General features: G+C 43.7%; 1 protein-coding gene across 9 annotated transcripts in view; it reads left to right on the top strand.

Annotated features, from left to right (window-relative positions):
• The window catches only part of TMCC3 (transmembrane and coiled-coil domain family 3), a 286569-nt gene that overhangs the window by 217805 nt on the left and 41352 nt on the right, over positions 1–27412 (top strand). Inside the window, exon 1 of one of the 9 annotated variants that reach the window (XM_069584208.1) lies at positions 22010–22027. The exons of the other annotated variants lie outside the window; for them this stretch is intronic. The gene's annotated coding sequence lies outside the window, so the exon portion shown is untranslated. Of the gene's footprint in view, positions 1–22009; positions 22028–27412 lie in introns of those variants that run through there. 9 annotated transcript variants of the gene reach the window in all.

Below are 27412 nucleotides of genomic sequence, written 5' to 3'. Positions count from 1 at the left end.
TTAACTGCAAAGGAAGATGAAGATCTTTTTCTGATGACTTTGTAGTCAGGAGGATGTGTGGTCCATAGTGTTGTAGTCGACGGAAGACATTTCAGGTTTGAAAAAAGTGTGGAAGCTGGGTTTCTCTTGTCACAACTGTGATAATCTTCGTGTAAACAGCAGGATTAGTAATCTTTGAGGGAGGGATGGCTCATTGTGAACCATTTAAGCAATTTGGCAAAAGCACACGGAACTTTCCAAAACTCAGCTCTTTTTAGCTTAACTACTGAGATGGAAAGTGGCAAAGCAGATGTGTAAGTCAGCGACAGACTTTATCTCTGCTGTATCTGCTGCTGTTCCATTTCCACACCCATCTTTCCTGTTAAAGTAGGGGAACTGTTTGTGAAGGGGGTTTCTTATTTTATTTAAAATTCTGTTGACCGTGTTAAAGTACTACATGGAGACACCTGGTTTTTATATAGACCATATATTAAAACTGTGTTAGACATATATATACTGATTATTCTAAATTAGCTTATATAGGGCAAATGAAATCTTGTAAGCACTGGACAAAATCAAATTGAGAAAGGCTAGAACTTCAGTGTGCTGTGATCACAAGTTCTACGGCAAAGACCTTTACTCAGATAAGGCTGATATAATTTTGATCTGTCCTGAAGGCTGCCATAAGACTGCTATAATGAAGGCCAGACGGAAGCAATTTTCCCGTGCAGAAAGCATCCCAGTAGATGATTTTAACTCCTGTTTTGTGGTACTCATTTGAAAGTAGCTATAAAAACACATTTTCTTTACACTCAGCAAGTATGTGATGCTGAGGGTAACCTCAAGGAACACTGATACTTAATTTCTTGATGTCACCTTTGCCTTGACAATAAATCATCTAGTATAGGATTCATTTATTTATTTTTCGATGGGAGTGCAGTTGCTTTACAGTGTTGTGTTAGTTTCTGCTGTGCAGCAAAGTGAATTGACTATACGTTTACCTATATCCCCTCTCTTTTGGATTTCCTTCCCATTTAGGTCACCAGAGGGCATAGAGTAGAGTTCCCTGTGCCGTACAGTAAGGTTCTAACATAGGATTTAAAAAGAACCTTTTCGTGGACTTATTTGGTAAATTAGCTCCCCTAAAAACATTATAATGAGAAATGGAGGTGTGTGTGAGGAGTTGATTAACCTTTCAGAGATAAGAAGTTTCTGCCTGGGTGGGGGCCAAGACTCAGTGAGATCAGGGTCTTGTTTACCGAATGGTCACTTTCTGTGTTCAAAATTGATACCCTGTTGAGAGAGCAGGGAAAATAGACATCTTGCTTGCTGAGCTTGTTTAAGCCTTTGAGACTAGAATAATAATGAGGCAGTGTACTATTTTAACAGTGCACAAGTCTATTTTTACAGCCAGGTGGATTAACCTAAATTCCTCCCCCCCCCCCACCCCCCTTGGTGAAAATGTAATGTAACTGATGAATTCTGTGATTGTCTCTAAGCTGACAAGTCAGGGTCATTCACATTTTTAAATTACGTCTGGGTAAAACTCAGAAATGGTACATGTTAAAACTCGCTGCACATTATATCCCTTTATTTTAAAAGAAAGAACGTACATAATTAGAATCATACTTTTTTTTTCATGTCCTAGATAAAGCCTATTATCTATTTAAGAATATAGGGAGTCTGCTTTCTATATAGTAACTGGTTTTTATTAATTATGTCTGAATCAAATTTTTGTCTGTTCTAATTTTAAGTGTCCTAAAAAGCCATCTTCAGCCACTAGGGTCTAGTGTCGACAGCTGGGGCTCTGGAAGCAGAAGACTTGGATCTTAACTGGCTCTTCACACTTCCCAACGGGGTGACTGCTGGGCAGGCTCTAACCTTTCCAAGCCTCCAGTTGCCCATGCATAAAAGGTGATAGTAATCCCCAGTTTGGGGAGTGATTGTGAGTCTTCAGTAAGAGAATTTGTAAAAACAGTAGTTGTATATACTCAGTAGTAGCTGTTTTTCTCCATATGTGAGGTAAATAATTTTTGTTCCTTATGCTGTTGGTCCACTGATCAGAACCGCTAGTTGTCTGGAGTGCCTGCCTTCCCCCCATCTCTAGTCTGTCAGCCATGCCCCTGGATCTCTGACATTCCTCTGGATTCCTTTCCTTCTTCTCGTGTTCCCCAGACATCCCACCTTGGTTTAGCCACTTACAACCTCAGGAGGAGATAGCTGGTGCTTTAGCTTCCTCATTACTCTTGGATGTCATCAACTTCTATTCCATCCTGCCTGCACAGACCAGACTGTTCCGTCAACAGAACCGCTTTCATGCGGCTAGCTTGCAGAAGACAGATCCTCTGCTAGTTAGGGCTGCTTACTAAGCACTCGACCTTGGACCTTACAGTTATCCTAGGCCTTAGCTTCCTCTTCCACACCGTTGAGGTGTTGTTAGTAATAAATGAGTCATGTCTATAAAATGTCAGGTACACAGTAAGACTCAATAGATGGTATCCAGTTTTTGTTATTGCAATGTAAGACATGAGTTTGAGCAAGCAGGAGTTGGTGATGGGCAGGGAAGCCTGGCGTGCTGGAGTCCATGGGGTTGTAAAGAGTCGGACATGACTGAGCGACTGATCTGAAACACATATTCATAAACTTGAGAATGGAAAGACTGCTGATTTTGTGAATAATATAGAGACTTTTCTTGGATTTTTAGCATGTGGTACCTTCCTCCATTGCACATTCCTCATCAACTGATTGCTTACATGTTTATGAACGATAGACACTGGTGCTGGGAGAGCACGGGGCTTCATTCAGCAAATATTTCTGAGCCCCTTCTCTGTGCTCGCTGCTGTTCTAGGCATCAGCAAGATATGGGTGATGAAACAGTCTGGCCGCTCTGGAAATTTAGTATCTAGTGAATGTATCTTTTTTATCCTTGTAGCCCCAGGAAATACCCTTCTCTTTTATAGGAGGAAGTGATGATAGTAAGTACAAGTCTCTAGTGTCTGAAGTAAAACCTGTGTCCCGCATAGTTGCCACCTGTAGTACATCTTTAAACCTTCTGAGGTCTGGAAATAGATCCAGAACTGCACGATGAGTAACGGCCAGAGGCAGTCAGGGAGAGGAAGATGTCAGAGCCCTTCTCACTGTGAAAATGGTTGGGCAATGATGTAATAAGTTGATGATTGCATGCTTACTTCCTGAACAGAAACCAGAGCGAGTGGAAACAGACTTCTGTAGGTGACACTGACCTGGTGAAGGGGTAACTTGAGTGAGTGGTCTGTGAGTACAATTTTTAATCAGTGATTTGTTTTCTTCTAAAGAGTTAATTAAAGGGATGGTCGGTGGATGAATGTGTGAGTTGTAACTGTCTTCAGTATAGCATGAATGGATTGATGTGTTGTGTTTTTTAAGCGATGCTTTGCTGTGGGCTCACTGGTTCTCCCTTTAGAGGAAAACGAATTGCCAGCCTCCAGCAACACGCCCGCTTGTCACATCCGCTGTGGAACACCAAGACAGCTGCTACCAAGTTGGATCACAGGATGTGTTTGCTTCAGACCCACTGCCTAAATTTCCAGGTCTGCCGTTAAGGTCAGAAATGAGCCTCGTGCTTCTGGGTGGAAATTGCCCAGGTCTTGACTTAGGAGAGGCTGCTAAGTCAAGCCCAGCTTGACTTTGTTTCAGCCCTGCCATTTCTTTGTTTAATTGTGTTTTCGTGTTTTCAGTGGAGCGTGGTGAGGGGGGAGTGGTGAGAGAGAAGAGAACCATGAATCACTGTACTGTGAATCAGAGTGAGGACTTCACATTCCTCAGAAAAGGAACATGGGGATATATGATCTATGCATAATCCAGCTGCTTCCACCGACTTGGGAGAGGGCGATGCTGCTTGAAGGAGAATGTAGTGTCTGTGTCGATTATTCCTCTATAAGAAGGCAAAAATTGAACGTAAGTAAAGAGAAGAATGCAGCAACAGTGATAATAGCCAATAGGTACCAGTTCCCATCTGGTTCCATCATTTCATGGGAAATAGATGGGGAAACAGTGTCAGACTTTATTTTTTGGGGCTCCAAAATCACTGCAGATGGTTACTGCAGCCATGAAATTAAAAGATGCTTACTCCTTGGAAGAAAAGTTATGACCAACCTAGATAGCATATTCAAAAGCAGAGACATTACTTTGCCAACAAAGGTCCATCTAGTCAAGGCTGTGGTTTTTCCAGTAGTCATGTATGGATGTGAGAGTTGGACTGTGAAGAAGGCTGAGTGCCAAAGAATTGGTGCTTTTGAACTGTGGTGTTGGAGAAGACTCTTGAGAGTCCCTTGGACTGCAAGGAGATCCAACCAGTCCATTCTGAAGGAGATCAACCCTGGGATTTCTTTGGAAGGAATGATGCTGAAACTCCAGTGCTTTGGCCACCTCATGCAAAGAGTTGACTCATTGGAAAAGACTTTGATGCTGGGAGGGATTGGGGGCAGGAGGAGAAGGGGACGACACAGGATGAGATGGCTGGATGGCATCACCAACTCAGTGGACGTGAATCTGAGTGAACTGCGGGAGTTGATGATGGACAGGGAGGCCTGGCGTGCTGCGATTTATGGGGTTGCAGAGTCGGACACGACTGAGCGACTGAACTGAACTGAACCAGTTCATTACTATATACCAGGTGCCAATAGTAAACAATTCAAATGCACTCCTTAATCCTCACGATATCCTATTTATACTTATGTTTTACAGATGGGGGAGTTAAAGCCCAGGTGGGTTAAGTGATTTGTCCAAGGCCTGTGGCTGTTGGGAAATAGTGGCGCTTGGGTTTGGCGAATCCAGATCTAATTCCAGAGCTGGCATTTTAGCCACTTCCCAGTCTTCTGCCTCTGAGCTGAGTGCAGAAGAGCAGTTCTGTCTTAAGAAACCTGCTCAGGGCTTGGGGATGAATGTGCTCCACCTCTGCTGGGGGCCCGCCAGACTGCACACTCAAGATTGTTAGGAAACTGCACACTGCTGGTACTCTGCAGGTGGGTGGTTGTTCCCAGTAAGCATTCGGTGGATGAACAATTTAGAGTGATCGTTTATAAACTTCTTATAATGCCTAGGGCTTAAGAATTTTGACAGTAGTTGGGGACATCTTCAAGGCTGTTGAATAAGCTTACAACTTAAAGACATTGTTAAAGAGTCATATTCTTCCTGGTGTGTTTGAAGGATGAGCAGTGGAAGGACAAAACAAGGGTGGTTTCTTCTTGTGATAGTTGAGTCACTTTCTGGCCTCACAGGATCTCTTTGTAAGACTCAAGCTTCACTGGGCGGGCATATCCTTCTAACCCTTAAGGCAGAGGTTGGAAAGTTAGACTTAAAGATTTCACCGTGTTAGCACTGGAAGAGAATTCAGACATTTAACTCCACATCATTCTATTTATACTTTGCAAGAATAAATCCAACCAGACTGTAACCAGATAGAATGAATACAAACTGATTTAAGGACTAAGCACTATACCAGCTCCTGTCTTAGAAGAGACTTTCTTAAAAGAAAGCTACTTAAAACACTTCAAAGTAAAGTGAAGTCGCTCAGTTGTGTCCAACTCTTTGTGACCCCATGGACTGTAGCCTACCAGGCTCCTCCGTCCATCCATGGGATTTTCCAGGCAAGAGTACTGGAGTAGGTTGCCATTTCCTTCTCCAGAGGGATCTTCTCGACCCAGGGATTGAACCCAGGACTCCTACATTGTAGGCAGACGCTTTTACCGTCTGAGCCACCAGGGAAGTCCTTAAAACGCTTTAAATACCATACTAATTGCTAAGTTATGTGATAAACATCTCAAAATTGAACTTGATGAAAAAATTATTTTCAGTAGAGAATTAATTAATGAACAGATTTAAAATTTTGTGATTTGGGGGTAAACAAAGTGAATTTGAATAATTTAGTGGTAGGCCATTATGCTTCTGAATTTAGTTCCAGATTTCTGGTGGGGTTGGAGTGAATAGGAGGGGTAACAATTCATATGTTAAACTACTTAGCTGTATTGGATCTGCTGCGACTGTTTTAAAATTCTCTTTTCTGGGGCTTCCCGTGTGGTTCAGTGGTTAAGACTCTGCCTTCCATTGCAGGGGCACAGGTTCAATCTCTGGGCAGGAAACTAATGTCCCACATGCTGTGGGGTGTGATGAAAATTTTTCTAAAAAATCTTTTCTGAGGTCCCTTTTATGGTCCTTTTTTTTCCCCCAAAAAATCAAGTTTTGTGATGTGAGTTCATCTTTGTCTTGACCTCCTACCTGTTGGGAAAGGGTATTGGGAAAAAACACGTACCAGACGCAAAAGTCATAGAATACATCACGTGCGGATTTAACTTAGAATTTCAGCCTCAGTCTTCTGTCACCTCTGAAGCGCTCTGTTCCTGTGAGTCTCTTTTGAGAGCATCTTCCAGCACCCTTTGTCTTTGGCATATATAATTTCCATACAACACAGCCCCTGAACACAAGCCAGCAACATCATCAGCTTCTTAGCCTAAGAAACGGTCGTGCGCTGGCACCCTGGGGGAAGCCAGGGGTGGGGTCTGTCACCTTCCGGGAGCTGGCATGTCTGTCCTGAGGGGCACGCCTCCCTGCGTGAAAGTGTGTGTACTTCCTGCCTCATGAGCTGATCTGAGAGCTCAACCTAGGTGTGGCTTTATTACATAGTATGTTTCTACCCTTTCCCTAGTGGCTCAGGTGGTAAAGAGTCTGCCTGCAATGCAGGAGACCCAGTTTCAGTCCCTGGTTGGGAAGATCCCTTGGGAAAGAAAATGGCAACCCACTCCAGTATTCTTGCCTGGAAAATCCCATGGACAGAGGAGCCCGGTGGGCTCCAGTTCATGGGGTCACAGAGTCGGACACGCCCGAGCAGCTTTCTCTTTCATATTTGTGTGCTCATGTTTCTATGCAGATGTCCCACGGGCACCTCAAAGTCTGTGTGCCAAACTTAATTTGTTCTCTCACACCCCCGCCCCCAATTCCTGATGAATACTTCTCCCATACAGCCAGTCCCCAAACTGGATGCCGGGGAAGCCCACTCAGTCAGCCCCCTTACCCACCACATCTGATGGTTTGCTTCCTAAATTTTCTCAACCACCTTTTCCTCTTCATCCCCAACACCACTGCCTCAATTTGCTTCCAGATTTGAGGGTTGGAGCAAAGGGTTCAGTCTGGAGTCAACCTGGGACGCCGCTCCTCCCCCTGCCTGCTTGTGTGAATGACCGTGAGAAGTGGGGTTGGCAGACCCATCACAGTGTGGGTTGTTCTGACACTGAGTCATCCTCTGTCTAGTGCAGAGTTCCCCAAACCTCACTCATTCCCACACTTCCTACGCAGACCACCAGCAACTTAATTTATTTAATATTTCTAAATCAGTTTGGGCTTCCCTGGTACCTCAGTGGTAAAGAATCCACCTGCCAGTGCTGGAGATGCAGGTTCGATCCCTGGGTTGGGAAGATCCCCTGGAGAAGGAAATGGCAGCCCACTCCAATATTCTTGCCTGGAGAATCCCAAGGACAGAGGAGCCTGGGGGGCTATAGTCTATGGGGTCGCAAAGAGTCAGACACAACTGAGCAACTAAAAAAACAACAGCAGTGTTATCTACTCTAGGTGAATATCGTCTGGGCCTCTGAGGCCTCTGCACCAGATAAAAAAGGGGATGAGCAAACGTGGGAGCTTGGTAAAGGGGCTGTTAGCGCAGAACCCAGACTCTCTCCCATCCTCAAACAGCTGTGTTGGGTTGAGGATTGTTTTCAAGGAACTAACTCACTCTCTCTGATTCTGTGTGTATTTAATGCTTTCAATTTTGTCCACCTAAAATGATTCAGAATCATTCAGGAAAACACTAGCCTTGATGTGTCATCATCTCTCTTCCTTTATGAAACAGTTAAGACCTTTGGTCTTGAAAATGCTAAGAGATTTTTCTTCTTCTCATGGATTGCAAAAATTTAAATAACTGAATGTTTGGGATGAACAAAAGCACACTCTGGTGAGTTGAAGGCAGGCTTGTTGGGATAGGAATGCTTGGGAGAGGTTGGGAAATTGAGAGTTGTGTTCCAGGCTGTCTTTCTAGTCTTCTGATGACCTGAGAAAAACTGAGACAATGGAGGGCGTGGGGCTAAACAGTGGAACATCCAGAAGATGCAGATTCTTTGGGAATTTCAGGCAGGGACAGAAAGATGGGTGGAGAGGAAATTTAAGCTCTGTGTTTTTCTGAAGTAAAGTTGAATCTAATTAAGCTGTATCTGTAAGCTTGTTGTAAGGAAATTAAATGATGCCTTGAGCTGCAGCCTTTTTCAGAAATTTTGATGTAAGCGCTTGTCCAGAAATAAAGTCTGTCCTTAGTGAAAGCTATACTTCGTCACCTGGATATATTTACTCCTGTGAGTGCAACTGTGTGTTAGGACCGAAATTCTCTCCTTTTTTTTTTTGTTTTTTTCTGTTTTTTGTAAAGATTTTGTGATAATCCAGAAGACTTGGGACTCGACTTCAGATAGTCAGTGGTATACTATTTTAATCTCACTAATTGGAACAGGTGGCCTCGATTTGAGACTGAACACTAGTTGGCATAGATTTTAATTTATCTGAAAATGTAAGATCCATTCAGTAAGAGCTGTTCAGGCTGTGTGTTGGCATCCGGGATGGTGCTTGAACGCTTCAGCCATTAAGAGCTCAGAAGACAGGAAGGTTGTAGAAATGCAGCGGAATAGCTTGCTCCTTTGACTCCATCCTTAAATGTTGGATGAAGAACTAATAAAGGAACATGGTTAAGGGAAGCATGTCCAGGTGCTTGAGACATCTGCTTGTAAATATTTCTCCAAGCGAGGGCAATGTGTCGAGTATGTCCTCTGACTCCAGTACGCAAGATGGCGTGTTTCAAGAGGACTTCATGCTGTCCTCAGGGTTCTGGAGGTCTTGGCAGGGATGCGGTGCAGGGCTGTGCCTGGGTGACGCAGCTTACTGGAAGTGCTCAAGTTGAGATGCCCTAAGACATCTCTCATGAAATCACACGTGGTCTCCAGATCCTGAGCTTCTCCAGCTGGACCCCTGTTTGGTTTTTACAGTAACTGTGTGCTTCACTGAGTGTCTTGTCAAGAGTTTGCTTTAAATCCTTCAGCAGGACAGAATCCCAGCCTGTCACCCGAGCCTCTTCATCTGACCTATGTCTTTTATGCCCTCTTGTCCCTTGAGCCCTGGTCTCTGTTCTTTGTGGGCTCCCCTGCCTCCCCTCTCTGCCTGTGGGCGCTTGCTCCATCTTCTCACATGGGGATAGTTACATCCTTTTTATCCAGACATGGAGCATGATACATACTTGGGACATGTAAATACTGACCAAATAAGTGAATGTGGGTATGCTGTGAAATTGCTCAGCAGGACTTGAGAAGCTGGAAAACATATTCTACTCTTGATCTTTATCAATGCAGACTAATCGAACTTGTTATAATTGCTATACAGGATTCCAGTCTATGGGTAGTCCGTAATTTATTTTACCATTTCCTTATTACAGGAAACATGTATTGCTTTCAGTCTTTAATTACTATAGGCACCTCACTCACCACACTGGGGCATGCTTCTTTTTGCACATGTGAAGAATATATGAAAGTCACTCAGTTGTGACCGACTCTTTGCAACCCCATGGACTGTATAGTCCATGGAATTCTCTAGGCCAGAATACTGGAGTGGGTAGCCTTTCCCTTCTCCAGGGGATCTTCCCAACCCAGGGATCAAACCCAGGTCTCCTGCATTGCAGGCGGATTCTTTACTAGCTGAGCCACAAGGGAAGCCCAAGAATACTGGAGTGGGTAGCCTATCCCTTCTCCAGCAGATCTTCCATTTGAAAGCTAAATTCTTAAACGTGGGTTTGCTCATCAAAGGGTATGTGCCTTTTAAGTTATGGTATTGTGAAATTGAACTCTGTTACCTTGTCAAACAGTAGGAGCTGAAGGTACAGTAGAGAGTGAAACTGTTAGAGTTTATGTAACCATCAATGTATCAACATGCCTCAGCTCACATTTTTCTGACACATAGTGTATTGCAAGGTTTTTTGATGCTTGCCAATCTGGTAGGTGAAAACTGGTACCTCATTTTAATTTATATTTTTCCTGATACGAATGAGATTACCTGTATTTTTAAATATTTTGAAATAATTTTAGAGGCAGAGGAAGTTGCAGAAAGTAGTACGGAGGTGTCCATTTACCCTCTCCCACCACCTAGATTTTCCCAACGGTTACATCTTATGTGATTATAGTACAATGTGTTAATCATATTTTTATACACTTATAAACATTTCTCTTTATTGTGAATTACCTGTTTATATATTCTGGTCATTTATTTTTTGGATTGTTAATCTCACATTGATTGGTAGGAGTTTTTACTTATTAAATAGGTTGTTTTGCGTTTTTTTTTTTCTGTTTGTCATTTTTGCCTGTTAATTTTCCCCTGTCATGTAACAAATTCCTGCAAATCTAGCAACTTAAAGCGACACCTATTTATCATCACAGTTTCCATGAGCCGAGAGTTCAGGCCCAGTTTACCTGCGTCTCTTCTCATTAAGTTTCATCAGCCTAAAATCAAGGTGTCAGCCAGGATTACAGTCTTGTCTGAGGCCTGGGATCCCTTTCTGCGCTCATCTGTTCTTTACCGAGTTAAGTTCTTTGCAGCTGTAGAACTGAGGCCCTCGGCCCTCACAGGCTGCCCAGCTGCCTGCTGTTCCTGCCACATGGCCCTCTCTACAACATGGCAGTTTATTTCTTCAAGGCCAGCAGACAAGTATCTCTGTCGCACCACCTCTAGAGACCTGATAGGCCAGGCCCACTCAGTTATTCCACCTTTTGATGAACTGAAGTCAGCTGATTAGGGACCTTAATTATATCTGCAAAATTCTTTTACCCTTGACAAATAATGTAACCTAATCATGGAGGTAAAATCCCATCTTACTCACAGGTCTTGTTTACACACAAGGAGAGGTTATCATACAAGGTGTATACACCAGTGCGTAGGAGTCTTGGGGTCTCTCTCAGAATTCTGCCTTCCACACTGACTTAATGATACCTCGCATGTATATAGAGGTAGCATGTAGCAAACATGGAATATATGCTAACCAGACCTTGCCATGAAGAAATTTAAAAAATTTTAGCACTTATTAAAGGTTTGTGTCATTCTTAGAATAGCCTTTTAAGTGACTCTTTAAAAAACCATAAACACCACGGTGTTCTACAATACATTGTATGATTTTTCTTTTTGTATGTTTTAATCTTTGATCCAGTTAGAATTTGATCCCCTGTAAGATGTCTGCACATAAATGCCATAGTTATTCCTGCGCCATTTTTTGCAGTTCCTTCTCTTTAAAAATACCCTGCCGTCCATATGTATAGTTTCATTTTCATGAATTTCTTTCTCTGGTTGTAAATGTATTGAATCAAAGGTTATGCTTTTGGTTCATTTTTTCTGGAGTGATATTCTTCCTCCCCATCTCCTCCTCCTCCCCACAAAGGGAGCATTTTGAGAGCTCTAGCTCATGTGTTTAGAAACTTTCAACAGGCATAGTTCCAGTATCACTTATGGTAAGGAAAGACCAAAGGGTAAAACAGAAGAGATGGTAGAGTTTGTCATTTAAAAATAAAAATTTGCTTTCAACACTTTTGAACTAGATGTTACCTCTCAACAAATTCTATTTAATGTAAAGTCTTGGAGAGGGAAATGGCAACCCACTCCAAATATTCTTGCCTGGAGAATTCCATGGACAAGAGGAGCCTGGTGGGCTACGGTTCATGGGGTCACAAAGAGTCAGACACGACTGATCAACTAACACTTTCATTTATCCTTCCATATGTTTGCAAAAGCTGTTACAGTATAAAGAATATGTATTCTTACTGCCTTAATCATTGTGGTCCACCGTCTTAGCTCCAGAGATGAAAGAACAGGAATAACTCTCAGCAGACCACTTTCAAGCTTAGGAAAAGCTTGGTCCTCCCCTTAGGAAACATCTATAGCTCCCTTGTGCTATCCTTGGTACTAGGAATTTAAGTTGGTTTATGACTCATGTTAACATAATAAAACAAGATTTCGTGTTTGTAGGTAATAAGGTGTTGCTATATGTGGCTTAATTACTCATATTTGTAAGTTACTCCTGTGGCTTGCTAAATATCACTAGATATTTAGTAGTTGTTATATGCACCAAGGTTAATTACCGAGAGGTTCACATGGGTTACAGTGCATGTGTCTGACCGAGAGGGAAGTTGAAACTGTTTGTTGTACCCAGAAATTCACACTTAATGTTTTGTAAGCTGACCCATGAGTGTATTATAATGGTGAAACGAGTATGCTTTTATTACGTGTGTTTTCATTTGGGAAAGGCCACTGTGCTTGTCAAAACCTCCTGACTTAAGCAAATTATCAAGTAATATTTCTTTTATAGAGCCAGCCAAAGTTTACCTCATGTGCTGAGCGATTTAGAGGTACTCACTGCCTTGGCATCATCTGTTGGATATGTGGGCGCCAAAATTAAAGTGAGAGTCTCCTTTCATTCAGGCGGCTCATTCATGTACTGTACCACCATGGGAGCCGTGAGGGCTCTTATTTATACCACATCTTTGTCCGTTTTAGTGCCCAGACACGCTCCTACTGTTTGGGTAGGTGGGAGCGCATTGAATTCTGTTGAGAAACTTAACTAGCACTTTGGCAATTTAAAATGATTTTAAGTACTCAGGGCTCAAATTAGGCTCTATTTATAAAGAAAGAATTAAAAGGAGAGCTCTTCAGCTTTATGCTGTTTAAAGATGGTTTTGCTGTTTCAACAAACAGTTTTTGAAACTTTTCTTTGGGCAAATAAGAGATGAATGAAATAATCACATATTTATGTGGTTTCCTTTAAATTAATGTTGATGCCTTCTCAGCCTTCATTTTTAAAAATTATTTGTTGCACATTTGGGGTGATGTTAATGATAGCTGATTTGTTTAATAAGAATAATACATATACAGTTGAGAGAGATATTAAATCTGTACCCAAAGATTACTTTATGTTTTCTGATACTTTGAACATTTCAGAAATCACAGTTACTTTGTTGGTAAATAATTTCCCCCCTCTTTGGCTGCTCTGGGTCTCAGTGGCAGCATGCAGGATCTTTCTTTAGTTGTGACGTGCAAACTCTTAGTGGCGGCATGTGGGATCTAGTTCCCTGTGCGGGTCTGTGCTAAATTGTTTCAGTTGTGTCTGACTCTTTGTGATCCTGTGGACTGTATGTAGCCCGCCAGGCGCCTCTGTCCATGGGGTTCTCCAGGCAAGAATACTGGAGTGGGTTGCTGCACCCTCCTCCAGGGGGTCTTCCTGACCCAGGGATTGAACCCACATCTCTTGCATCTCCAGCGTTGGCAAGTGGGTTCTTTACCATTGGATAATTGTTCCTTAGTTTATTTAAACAATAAGTTAAAATGAGGCTGGATGTTTTTCTAGGGCAGCTAGCTTATTAAACCCTCAGTAGATTTTAATTTTCTTAAATTAATATTCCTAAGCCTACTGTGGTTGTTGATTTTAAGGTTGCAGTTAATGTCCTATGGAAGTAAATGCAGTGACATCAGATTCCAAAATGATAAGGTAATGAAATGGCCCATCAGAAACAGCAGCTTACACTATTTTTTTTTAAGTTGTGGCACTCATAGACCTACCACGTAGATTTAACAGATGTTAATATTTTGCCATGCTTGTACCAGATTTTTTTTTAAATTGGTCTTGCCATTCATCAACATGAAACCACCGCAGGTATGCACGTGTTCAGATTTTTTTTTTTTTTAAGAAATAAGTGGTTCCAGACACAGTACCTTGACATCTTCTCCCTTTCTAGTTTCTCAGAGGTCTCCGTAACCTGAATTTGTTGTGTTTCATCCTTTTAATGGTTTTACACATGAGGAGAATCCATAAAGGCTGTCAGAGGCTCAGTTCTCCTTCTGGAAAATAAAAACCAACCAACCAACCAACCAAAGAATCCGTCAGCAATTTATAGTACTGTTTTTTGTATTAAATATTTATATAAATGGCACCTCTTTTGTAACTGGCTATTTTTTCCGAACATGATGTTTATGAATTTATCCAGCTTCATTCCCATTTATACTGATGTACATTATTTAGTATATGAGTAAACCAGAGAGTGTTTGTAGCCACTCTCCTAATGCTGGACAGGCAGGCTGATTCTGAGAAGGTCTGTATATTTGTGGGAGAGTTTCTCTAGGAAAGATACTTTGAAGTGACATTCCTGGGACAGAGGAAAAAGAATATCTTTAAGTGTACCATCTATTTTAAAGTAACTTTGTCTATTTTTAAGTAACTTTGTCAAATAACTGTACTTACAGGAGTGATTTTTTTAAAGCCATATTTTAATATTTGTCATAGAAAATGTTCATAGTGATGTTAGATTCTATGTGTATGTTGAATAGTATTTGTTCCAGGGTTCTTGCCTAGAGAATCTCAGGGACAGGGGAGCCTGGTGGGCTGCCGTCTATGGGGTCGCACAGAGTCGGGCACGACTGAAGTGACTTAGCAGCTTAGCAGCAGAGTTTGTATGCGTTTTAATTTTGCCTGAAAGCAAATAAGTGCAGTTATCCTCATTTTATGCATGAAGAACTGAGGCTCAAACAGGGACAAATGACTCTAGCATGATTATACCAGTAAAAAGTGGAAAGGCTCGAACTTGAATCCGTATTGGTCTGCTTTCCCGAGCCTTTTCCTCTAACCATTAGGCAGAACGGCCGCAATCCCTGGAAGGGTAGTGACCAGAAATTCCAGTGCAGACACTGGCAGCCTGGTGGCTCAGATGGTAAAGAATCTGCCTGCAGTGCGGGAGACCCTGATTCGATCCCTGGGTCGGAAGATCCCCTGGAGAAGGGGATGGCTACTCACTCTAGTATTCTTGGGCTACCTTGGTGGCTCAGATGGTGAAGAATCCCCCACAGTGCAGGAGACCTGGGTTCGACCCCTAGGTTGGGAAGATCCCCTGGAGGAGGGCATAGCAACCCATGGCAGTATTCTTGCCTGGAGAATCCCCGTGGACAGAGGAACCTGAGATGGACACGGCTGAGCAGCTAAGCATGCACACACACAGCCTCTGGACAAGCAGAACGATGGGAGCTCTATTTCTCTTCCACCGGCCTTTTGGTATTTTCGTAGCTTTTCTAAAACAAACATGTTTTGCAATTAAATCTAGCTAAGTGACGAGCAGCCTTAGTCCTGGAAAGGAGACGATAAACCACATTAGTGCTGTAACTTCTCATTTACTCTTTGTTTTGTCCCAGGTCTGGGGAAGCGTCAGTGGTCAAGACTCAGGACCATAGTGATGGAAACCAGTAGCAGCGCTGCACTGCAGGCCCCTGTAGGTCCCAAACTGTACACCCGAGAGCGTGGATCTAGAGTTCCCTGGCTTCTCAGGCAGGCACAAGTTGAAGCAGGACGGGTTCTAACTTGAGATCTTCGTAGAAAATGTAAGGAGTGGCTGCCTTATTCCAGAGCACGCTTCATTGTCCTAAGTGCTTCTTTGTGAACCTACCTGGCTCTGTGCTGGGCCCTATGACCAGTCAGACATGGGCACTGCTTTGGAGGAGCTCAGGTCAACAGTTTTGCAGATGGAAAATGGCAGTGCTCCAGGGAGCCCTGGCCTCATGTGAGCCTTTCTGAAAAGAATTGACCGAAAGTCTGAGATGCTCTAGGCAGGAAGAAGTGTCCACTGCTAAGGCTTCCTAGCTCACCTTCCTTCATATTCACACTCTCCTGCCTGGGTATTTCCTGATAGATGTTTGTAAGGAGAGGACAAATGGTACCCATTTTTGAGCTTTTGTTTCACCTCTGATTCGCCCCCCCCTTTCTTTTTTGTTTTTAAGATTTATTTATATATGTATGGCTGTGCCAGCCCTTCGTTGCTGCACGCAGGCTTTCTCTATTTGCGGTGAGCAGGGGCTGCTCTGCAGTTGCGGTGCTCAAGTTTCTCAGTGGAGCAGTTTCTCTTGTTGCGGAGCACAGGCTGCAGGCACGCAGGCTTCAGTAGTTGTGGCGCTTGGGCTCCGTAGTTAAGGCTCGTGGGCTCTAGGACAGGCTCGGTAGTTGTGGCACGTGGGCCTAGTTTTCCCCCGTCCTGTGGGATATTCCTGGACCAGGGATCAAACCTGTGTCCCCTGCACTGGCAGGAGGATTCTTTCCCACTGAGCCCCGAGGGAAGGCCCTGGTTAGCCCTTTGATGATGTATTTTGGGTATGAGCATATGTATGTATATGCATTTTTATATCCTCCTGCAGAGGAAGCACTGAACCCTGGCCATCACAGATAGTCCTTTGATTTGATTCAGATGTAAGAAGGATGCTACAGAAAAGGGAGGACCAGAGATGTTCGTTGCCATAGCAACCAGCAGGTTTTTATAGTGGAACACTGCCTTTGTAACCCAAACCCGGCACCTTTTTTCTAACTACAGAAAACAGACTGACGCAAACTCAAGAAATTATAGTACCATCTCTCAGTGAGGTTTTGTTTGCTTTTTGGAAATAGGCTTGCGATGATTTTGGTTCCTTTGTAGAATTTCCGAGATGAAAGGCACCCTTTAAGTGCCTTAGAATTTTATGAAGTCAGTACTTAATGATTTTCCCATTATTACACTGTGTCCCCCCAATTTGCAACCCTACTCCCACCCCAGTCTAATCCACATGGCCAGGACTTTCACAAAGGGTTTGCTGAGGTTGAGTTTGGAGTTTGGGAGACGTTATGCATTCCTTCACAGGCTCCTCCCTGGTGAAGAGTATTCCCTCTCCCCTCTCTTGAATGCATTTGCTGTTTGGCCTTGAGCGGTCTTCTTGTGCTTGGGTCTTCACCATCCATCACTCTCTAGATTCAGCAGACTCTGAGATGCTTACAATATCGCACTCCTGCCAGTCACTCTGTAGGCAAGTTCAGAGGCCACCTTTGCTGTGAGAATTCCTGGAGGCTTGAGCCCTTGTGGCTTTCTTTTAGGAGCTCTGATGAGCTTCCTGGACCTGGGGTTTCAGAGCCCTTGGGAGAAAAGATGGGGGTTAACTTGGGAGAATAAGGGCCTCCTTGAGTGGCCAGGCAGAGCTTTCCATTGATTAGCACTTTGGGAGAAGGCAGAAAAGTAGGCTACCCTTTACTTTCCGAGCTTCATGGTCTGAGGTGTCCCCTTCTCCCAGGACCACACCTTGAGATTGAGAGCTTTGATGGACAGCAGCCCTGATGTGCAGCACACCCAGCTGGGTGGTACCTACATCTCAACACATGCTGGGGAAGAGGAGTCACTCAGGCATCTTGGCATGGCACTGATTGAAGAATGAGCTGCCTGTAGTCCCTGAGGGGGGCTTCTTCCAACCCCCTCCCACCCAGTGTCTCCTCCCTGTCCTTTTCACCAGCTCAGTAGCATCTTATATGGGAGATGTCAGGCCAACTTCCACGCAGAAGAGTCACGCTTGTAATGATTCTGCTTTCAGCCTAATTCATCACATGTGTATTGAGCACCTGCTGTGCGCCAGGCTTCCAGGAAGCTTCGGGAGTCTGGGCTCACTGAAATCATTCCTTTGATAAGCACCTTAATCATCTGGGGCCAGAAACCTGTTTTTCATCCCCTCAGGGGGCACAGTTGAAGGTGGCTGCAGTGACTGATGGCTTGATGGCCACTACGCAGGTGACATTCTTCATCCACACATGTTGAAGGGAAGTCATTAGGATGGGCCTTAATCCACTGTGACTGGTGTTCTTATAAAATGGGGGAGTGGGAGACAGACATGCACAGAGAAAAGATGATGTGAAGACAGGATTACTGGATGAAATTACAAGTCAACGACTGCCTGGGGCGACCAGAAGCTGGGAGAGAGGCCTGGAGAGGCCCTTCCCCAGCACCTTCAGAAGGAGCATGGCCTTGCCAGCACTCAGGTTTCAGGCCTCCAGTGCTGCGAGACGATACATTTCTGTTGTTTTAAGCCACTCATTTTGTGGTCCCTTGTTATGGCAGCCCCAGCCCACCAAGACAGACAGCTGACACGTTTCCTGTCCCCCGTGGCAACTAGAGGAGTACAGATACCTGGCCTCACATGAGCAGAAGTGGAAAAAGCCTTGAAACCCCAGAGTTTCCAGTTAACTTGTTTAGCAGATGGTTGTCTCTGTGATCCTCCAAATTTTAATATTTTTCACTGTCTAAATACATTCTTTTAAATTGTTTGTAGCAAAATCATGGAACCCCAGAATATGCCTGTGGACCCAGTTTGAAAAACTCAGGCGTAGAAATAAGAAAAGCAGCTCAGAGTTTGGTTTCAAGTTCCAGTCTCATCTCTGCCAGTCTGCGGCCATGCACCCCTCATCACCTTGCATAATCTTCCTGAGCCTGTCACGCACCTATAGAGTAGAGCATACCTCTGTACTGGGGATTGAGAAGGGTGGTGTTGAAAACTGCCTGGCATCAAACTTTGTGCATGGCAGGTGTTCAGGAACCAGTTAAGGCTCACGGCTGGGGTGAAGGAAAGAACCAAAGGAGGGGACTTAAAGAGAGTCAGCGAGAGTGGGATAGATCCTGGCCTGTCCGGCAGATGGGGTCTGACTCCCTTGTTTGAACACTGGCTGAGAGGTTCATCCACATGGTTTTCCCCCTCAAATAAAAAGTCACAAGATTCCTTTGTTCATGGGGCAGCAGAAGAGAATCCCAGGTTCCGGCTTGAGCCTTGTTTCCTTAAAAGCACAGAGACCGCAGAGACAAAGTCACATGTCCCAGGTCAGGTGGTCTTGTCAGATGGGTAATTTTCATTTAATAGGACAACAAAAAACCAAAAAGAGTTGTGTTGGTGTTTCCTTAAAAAAAAAAAAAACAGCTTTATTGAAATATAATTCACATACTATTCACCCGTTTGTAAGTGTACAGTTTAATGATTTTTGTATACGCACAGAGTTGCGAAACCACCACCACAGCAGCAATCAATTCCAGAACGGAAGGAAGCTCCGCATCCATTAGCAGTCATTCTCCATTTCCTCCCTTCCCCAACTCGAGGCCAAGGCAGCCACTAATTCACTTTTTGTCTCTGGATTTGCCCTGTTTTGGACATTTTCTGTAGATGGGTGGAGTTTCTGTCATGCAGTCTCTATCTCTGGCTTCTTTCAATCAGCATACTGTTGTCAGGGTTCTTCCATGGTGTAACGTGTCAGTACCTAACTTCTTTTGCCAAATAGTGGTTCATTGCATGGATGTACACCATTTATCATCCATTCGTCAGCTGATGGACATTTGGGACTTTCCATTTGGGGGCTGTTATAATTAAAGCTGCTATACACATTTGTGTATGAGTTTTTGTGTAGGCATAAGTTTTTGTTCCTCTTGGATATATACCTAAGAGTAGAATTGCTGGGTTATATGCTAATTCTTTTAAAAAATATTTATTTGGCTGCGCCAGGGCTTAGTTGTGGCATGTGGGATCTAATTCCGTGATCAGGGGTTGAAACTCAGCCCTCTGCTTTAAGAGCACCGAGTCCTAGCCACTGCAGCACTGGAGAAGCCCCTGGTAATTCTATATTTAACCATCTGAGGAACTGCTAGAGTGTTTTCTAACTGTTGCTTCCTGACCTGCATACAGATTTCTCAAGAGGCAAGTCAGGTGGTCTGGTATTCCCATCTCTCAGAATTTTCCACAGTTTATTGTGATCCACACAGCCAAAGGCTCTGGCATAGTCAATAAAGCAGAAATAGATGTTTTTCTGGGACTCTCTTGCTTTTTCCATGATCCAGCAGATGTTGGCAATTTGATCTCTGGTTCCTCTGCCTTTTCTAAAACCAGTTTGAACATCAGGAAGTTCACAGTTCACGTATTGCTGAAGCCTGGCTTGGAGAATTTTGAGCATTACTCTACTAGCGTGTGAGATGAGTGCAATTGTGCAGTAGTTTGAGCATTCTTTGGTGTTGCCTTTCTTTGGGATTGGAATGAAAACTGACCTTTTCCAGTCCTGTGGCCACTGCTGAGTTTTCCAAATTTGCTGACATATTGAGTGCAGCACTTTCACAGCAGCATCTTTCAGGATTTGAAATAGCTCAACTGGAATTCCATCACCTCCACTAGCTTTGTTCATAGTGATGCTTTCTAAGGCCCACTTGACTTCACATTCCAAGATGTCTGGCTCTAGATGAGTGATCACACCATCGTGATTATCTGGGTTGTGAAGATCTTTTTTGTACAGTTCTTCTGTGTATTTTTGCCACTTCTTCTTAATATCTTCTGCTTCTGTTAGGTCCATATCATTTCTGTCCTTTATCGAGCCCATCTTTGCATGAAATGTTCCCTTGGTATCTCTAATTTTCTTGAGATCTCTCTTCTTTCCCATTCTGTTCTTTCCCTCTATTTCTTTGCATTGATCACTGAAGAAGGCTTTCCTATCTCTTCTTGCTGTTCTTTGGAACTCTGCATTCAGGTGCTTATATCTTTCCTTTTCTCCTTTGCTTTTTGCTTCTCTTCTTTTCACAGCTATTTGTAAGGCCTCCCCAGACAGCCATTTTGCTTTTTTGCATTTCTTTTCCATGGGGATGGTCTTGATCCCTGTCTCCTGTACAGTGTCACAAACCTTGTTCCATTGACTGCTTCCAAATAGGTAAAGGAGTACGTCAAGGCTGTATATTGTCACCCTGCTTATTTAACTTCTATGCAGAGTGCATCATGAGAAACGCTGGACTGGAAGAAACACAAGCTGGAATCAAGATTGCCGGGAGAAATATCAATAACCTCAGATATGCAGATGACACCACCCTTATGGCAGAAAGTGAAGAGGAACTCAAAAGCCTCTTGATGAAAGTGAAAGAGGAGAGTGAAAAAGTTGGCTTAAAGCTCAACATTCAGAAAACGAAGATCATGGCATCTGGTCCCATCACTTCATGGGAAATAGATGGGGAAACAGTGGAAACAGTGTCAGACTTTATTTTTCAGGGCTCCAAAATCTAGGGCTCCAAAATCACTGCAGATGGTGACTGCAGCCATGAATTAAAAGACGCTTACTCCTTGGAAGAAGTTATGACCAACCTAGATAGCATGTTGAAAAGCAGAGACATTACTTTGCCGACTAAGGTCCGTCTAGTCAAGGCTATGGTTTCTCCAGTGGTCATGTGTGGATGTGAGAGTTGGACTGTGAAGAAGGCTGAGCACCGAAGAATTGATGCTTTTGAACTGTGGTGTTGGAGAAGACTCTTGAGAGTCCCTTGGACTGCAAGGAGATCCAACCAGTCCATTCTGAAGGAGATCAACCCTGGGATTTCTTTGGAAGGAAAAATGCTAACGCTGAAACTCCAGTACTTTGGCCACTTCATGCGAAGAGTTAACTCATTGGAAAAGACTTTGATGCTGGGAGGGATTGGGGGCAGGAGAAGAAGGGGATGACAGAGGCTGAGATGGCTGGATGGCATCACTGACTCGATGGATGGGAATCTGAGTGAACTGAGGGAGTTGATGATGGACAGGGAGGCCTGGTGTGCTGCGATTCATGGGGTCGCAAAGAGTCGGACACGACTGAGCGACTGGACTGAACTGAACTGAACTGAGTGTTTTCTACAGCATCTACCATTTTTTTGCTCCCACCAGCAGGTTATGAAGGTTCTGATTCTCCCTGTTGCTGCTAACACTTGTTATTTTATACCTTTTGATTGTGATCGTCCTAATGGGTGCGAAGTGCTATCTCATTGTGGTTTTGTTTGGGTTTTTGAAATTTCTTTTAATGAAAGCAGTTGTATTTCGTTATACAGGGAAACAGACAAAGTATCTAGCCGAAAGGCTGGTATGAGTAATAGTATAACTTTGAAATTAACTTCTATGCTTTACCACATTCCTCCTTCCTAGTCATTTCTTGAAGCTGGATATCCACAACCAGGATTGAATAGAGTAATTGTCGTTGAGTTTTCCTGACTTGGCTTTTACTTCGCCACTGAAATTGCACCAAAACGGGTACCAAGAGCTTCCTGGTCCTCTCTATTCTGCAGGGTCCAGAGTTGGAAGGCCTTGTCAGCGGGCATCCTTTTGAGGGATGTAGTGAGTGTCTGGCCCCCTGTCACCTCAGGTAAGAGGCCAGGGCATCTACTCATGATTCTCCCAAGAGTTAGCTGCTGCTGTTCAGATGTGGTTGTGATAAGCGGGGACAGCCAGAACTGGCCCCTTGTGCCAGTAAAGATGGATGCCATGCCCTCTTTACAGACAGGCTTTAGAAGCTTCAGTCTCTACTGTCCTCTATTGTAAGGAATAAGAAACATTACAAAATGCAAAAGCACCTGTGAGGCCAGAAATTCATGTTGGCTGAACAAATGAATAGCTTTGGCTTTGGGCGCCAGACACCATTCTAGCATGGCAGCTTGGAGCAAACTGCTTTAAGCTCTCTGAGTCTTGGTCTCTTAGCTGCAAAACAGAGAGAGGGAAATGCATCTGTTGCTGGGTTCTCACGATGACCTCGAAGTGCACAGCTCACGGTAGGCACTCAACACATGTTCATTCTCTTTCCTTAAGTAGCTCCGTAAGTAGCTCTGCTGTCTGTCTCAGGTATTTTTTTCTACAGCTTTGGTCCAGCTCCAGAGATGAGAGAACACAGGATGGATTGTACTGTTTCGCTTATCTTTTCTTTACAGAGAGATCTTGAGCTCTTGGCAAAAATTAAGTATTGGTGGAAATGAATATTGCAATTTGGTAGCTGCTGATTGACACATGTTTGCTAAACAGCTACTCAGATTTCAGAAAGACTGCCTGGAAGGGGGGAAAAAAAAGGAAGAAATCCTAAGAACATTTTTATCCTCTTTGCCAGGTACTTATTTATAAAACCATCTTTTGGGAATGTCTCAGCTGACAAATTTTTATAAAACATTGGCTAGCTTTGGCTCCAGCGTTCAAATTAGCCAGCACAAGAGCTTAAACTTCAGTGGATGTAGAAGGGTTGGGTCTTTCTTGGAGTCTTTTTGCCTTATAAATTATTATTATTTTTTTTTTTAAAGAAAGGGCTGTTCTTTTTGGTCACTTGGTCTTTTTTTAGACCTGCAGGGAAGTCATAGTAACAGGCTCCAAGTCTGATTGGGTTCCATGGCAACAACGGGTTGTGACTTTATTAAAGGAGAGTGGAGCATGCCAAGAAAGATAAAAATCAGAGTATGGAAAATGTCTGACCAGATGAATGTGTTTTTTTGGATGGTGTGCCCTGGAACGGAAAGGTTTCCCGAATTGGCATCAGTCTCTGTTACAAATTTGAATCCCTTTGGGTTATCATTAAGTTGGAGGGTTCAGTGATAATTTCCAAAAGATCTGTCTGCATCTTTGCTTTTTATTCACTCATTCATCCTTTTCTGTATCTTAGTATTAAAAAAAACCAAACTATAATGTTGTAAGAACCTAACCGGAAATGATTCTGATTTCAAAGGTAGAAAAGAAATTTAACACATTCTTTGTGGAACTGATTACAGCTGTAAATTGTGAGACTGTGTGGGAGGGCCAATTAGAGGCAATTATAACTCCAGGGAACCCTCCCCGAATTAAAGCTTGCTGTGTGCTTTCCAAGCTGAGGGTTTTGTCTCCCATCGGTTTTTCTCATCGATGGGTTAAGAGATACTGGTTTCAGGGTAAGGTTGTGGAATCTCGGTGGGAGCGGTCCGCTTCTGTCTCCCAACAGCAAGGCGCGGGCTGTTGCTGTAATGAAAGTGTGTGGTTATTAGACTTCTTTGGGTAAAGGTTCTAACATCTGAGCAAGAAATAGTGAGATCAGAGGACTTTGATCTTCCCCACCTGGTTACAAATGTGTGGAACTGTATGTCTTTTCCCGTCCCATGTTCCACTTGGTGTGCCTCCTCATCCTGATGGAATTCCCAGGTAGCGCTAGTGGTAAAGACCCTGCCTGCCAGTGCAGGAGATGCAGGAGACTAGGTTTGATCCCTGGGTGGGGAAGGTCCCCTGGAGAAGGAAATGGCAACCCACTCCAGGATTCTTGCCTGGAAAATCCCGTGGACAGAGGAGCCTGGTGGGCTACAGTCCATGGAGTCGAAAAGAGTGGGACATGACTGAGCGTATGCACACACACACACTCACGCACACACTCATCCTGATACTGAAAGTGAAAGAACTTTAGGTGCAGGTAGCTTAGATGTTGGACAGCGTTACAGTGATGTTATTCTTTAAACGAGTGGCATGTCATGACATGCCCTCTGCCTTCAGACTTCATTAGTCACTTACTTGGGGCCTCATCATGGTGAATCAGAAACTTCATAGATACTCATGGTAAACAGAATAACAAGTAATCAAGGTGTAAGAGGCGAGAATTAGCTCACCAGGTTTCGGGTGTCCCAGCTGTCAGTGATCAGCTGGTGAGTCCTTGGAAAACCTATTTAACAACTTAGATCTTGACTTCCTTATCTTAAAACGAGTGTGACCTGAAGTGGTGTTTTCCAGACTTCCCTGTTTGTTAGAGTAGCCTGGGTTTAACACCCAGAAACTCTATTAGAGATTCTGATTCACTAGGTCTGGGGTGGGACAAGGATATTAGGGGCCCCAGTTCCCATGGACAGAGGAGCCTGGTGGGATATAGTCCGTAAGTTCCCAAAGAGTCAGACACGACTGAGCGGCTAAGCACAGCACACACAGGTGATCTTATAGTCAGATGTTCAGGGAATACCAGATGAGCTCAGTAGTTGTCAGACTATATTCAGACATGAGACTAGGGTGGGAGTGGGTAGGAGAAAGGAGGCCATGCGGTCAGGTGATTGCAGCCACAATCTGAGAAAATAAATGAGCCAGAAGCTTTGATGGCAGTGCCCAGTGGTTCTGCTTGCAGCCAGCGTCAGCTCCAAACTCTGTATCAGTGTTTCAAAAATATAATAATTTTAAAATCTTGGAGTGGTGCAGTAGTGAACACCTTTGTTTATAGAATTTTCTACTCTATGGTGTGTGCTTTTGTTCAGATAAGACATAGAGTTTGCTAAACACGGTTTTTCTGCTGTGCATGAGGTGGGACCAGCCATGTAGAAATTACCTGAAGAACTGGTTAAAAGATATAGGAATTGGACTCCCAGACCCAAAGATTCAGTAAGTCCTATATGGAGCTTGAGTATCAGTCTTTTTTTAAGTTGAAGGGTTTTTTCCTTTTTTGAGGTTTTGACAAAAGTTGTGGGCTCCTCTCTCAATCCCCCCTCAATTTCCAGAATAAAACTAAGTTTAAGTGTCAGAACACATTTATTAGCACAAGGGAGGTGGTTAAATTGAGCCACCTAGATTGTGGAAGAGTTGTAGCACATTCAGCAGGTACAGAGAAAAGAAGCCTGATCTTCTCAGACTCTGAGACAAGGGTTTGTAATGTGTAATGATGAGATCATTACCTGCTGGAGCAAACACATTTTAATACGTAGAGTTTCTATTTGTTCCTCGTCCTATTTCCTGTTTACAAAGATTGAATGACATTGTTAAATGAAGTGTCTTGTAGATCATCCACGTAAATGAAAATTATGAAGGTGCACTTTGCTTTCCTATTTACAGTCCACACAAAAAAATGCAAGTTCATAGGGGGAAAAATCCGTAGCACTAAAAGGCAGATGCTAGAAAATGGAGTCTCTTTCCAATGTCTCATCTTTATCCCTAGAGATAGGTGTTATTACGTCTCCTATGTATCTTCACAGAAAAGTTCTCTGCACACAACCTCCATATCTGTCATGTATTTAACTAGTCTCCTATTGATAATACAATTTAAGTTCCTTCTAGAGTGCTTTTTTCCATGTTTCTTTTGATTTGTTAATACTGTACTGAGTATTTTTGTACATCTTTTTTTCTGTAACCATATATGGATAAATTTTTTAAGGCAAAATTGTTGGGTCAAAGGACATATGTCTTTTAAATAAGGATCAATGGGAACAAAATGTCCTTCTAGAGGGTTGTGCCTGTTTATCAGGAAAATCTTTTCTTTTCAAAAGGCTTTCCTGCCCCAGTTGGTTCTGATGCAGCAAGTAAGCAGCTAACTCTCCTTGTTTACTCAAAACCTGAGTCTCCAGAGTCTCTGCTTGAAGGAATGAAATGAGATCTTTCATGAGAAAGAGAAGAATTAAAAAGGTATCTTAGGTTTTTAGAGGGAGACGAGTATATAGAATGGCTTAGCAAAGCAAGTAGCTAATCCTGAACTTGCAAGGAGAAAGCTTTGGGTCACACAAGGTCCCAGAACCGGGGGAAAGTCAGGGTTCAGAAAAAAGTCAGGCAGCCCTGGAGCAGAATGTGATAATAAGAAAAATCATGCTCCAGATCGTGGTAAAGTGTTTCTTGGATCTGACCTGCCCCGTTAGTGGATGCCGCAGGGCAGTTTGGGTGAAGTGTCGTGCTGATGCGATGCTCTTCAAACACCTCTAATGCGAATCACCGTGTAGTAGTTAGATGTGTGTGTGTTTCAGAGTATTTTTAAAATCATTTATTTATGTATTTTGGCTGTACTAGGTCTTCACTGCTGTGTGAGCTTTTCTTTAGCTGTGGTGAGCAGGGGCTACGCTAGTCGCAGTGCACAGGCTTTCCATTGCGGTGTCCTCTCTTGTGGAACACAGAGTTAGGGCCCACGAGCTTCCGCCTTTGGGCTCCGCAGTTGTGGCCCCCGGGCTGTAGGGCTCAACAGCTGGGGCACATGGGCTTAGTTGCTCTGCAGCATGTGGGCCCCTCCCAGATGAGGGATCAAACCTGTGTCTCTTCCATTGGCAAGCAGATTCTTTGCCACTGAGCCACCAGGGAAGCCCCAGAGTAACGTTTAAATGGAAAGAAGTACATCCCTTAGGCTTCTCCCCTGGAGAAGGAAATGGCAGCCCATTGCAGTATTCTTGCCTGGAGAATCCCATGGACAGAGGAGCCTAACGGGCTACAGTCCATGGGGTCATAGAGAGTCAGACACCACTGAGCACACAGTCTCTCAGTCAGATGTGTGTGCATCTCCTTAACGCGGGTCAGGAGCTGGGCGGCATGGGGCCGTGCTGGTTTAGCGGCAGATCCCATCCCGGCTGACGCTATCTGCCGTTGTCTCTCTGCCTTCACTGTGTCTCCTGGTGGCAGCAAGATAGGAGAGTATCTTACACATAGAAAATCAGTTGAGTTTATTCAAGTCTGGGAAATTCAAGTCCATTCAAGGCAGGGAAGAACTAGGGGGCATCTTTGCGGGGATCTGTAAGTCACTGAGGAGTGAGAATCTCAGATATTGGCTAATGTGGGTGGGCCAGGTGTGTTGTGTGAGCTTAAAGGGAGACATCCAGACAGTCCGTGAGAACTTCGGGTTAGAGTTAGGCATCCTGGGGAGAGGATACATGTTCTCCTTCAGCATAGAGGGATCAGAGTGCTCTCTGAAACTGATCATGCTTGAGCTGGACCACCTGTGGCCAAGTTGAAGGCAGCTGGGAATGAATCAAGTCCCAAAGACCATAGCTCTGAACTAGATCGTTCTCTGTCTTTGATCAGACTA

Source organism: Ovis canadensis, chromosome 3 (genome assembly GCF_042477335.2).
Source record: "Ovis canadensis isolate MfBH-ARS-UI-01 breed Bighorn chromosome 3, ARS-UI_OviCan_v2, whole genome shotgun sequence".
NCBI classification, from domain to species: Eukaryota; Metazoa; Chordata; class Mammalia; order Artiodactyla; family Bovidae; genus Ovis; species Ovis canadensis.
Note: the sequence above shows the minus strand (reverse complement) of the source record. Positions and strands in the feature narration are given on the sequence as shown.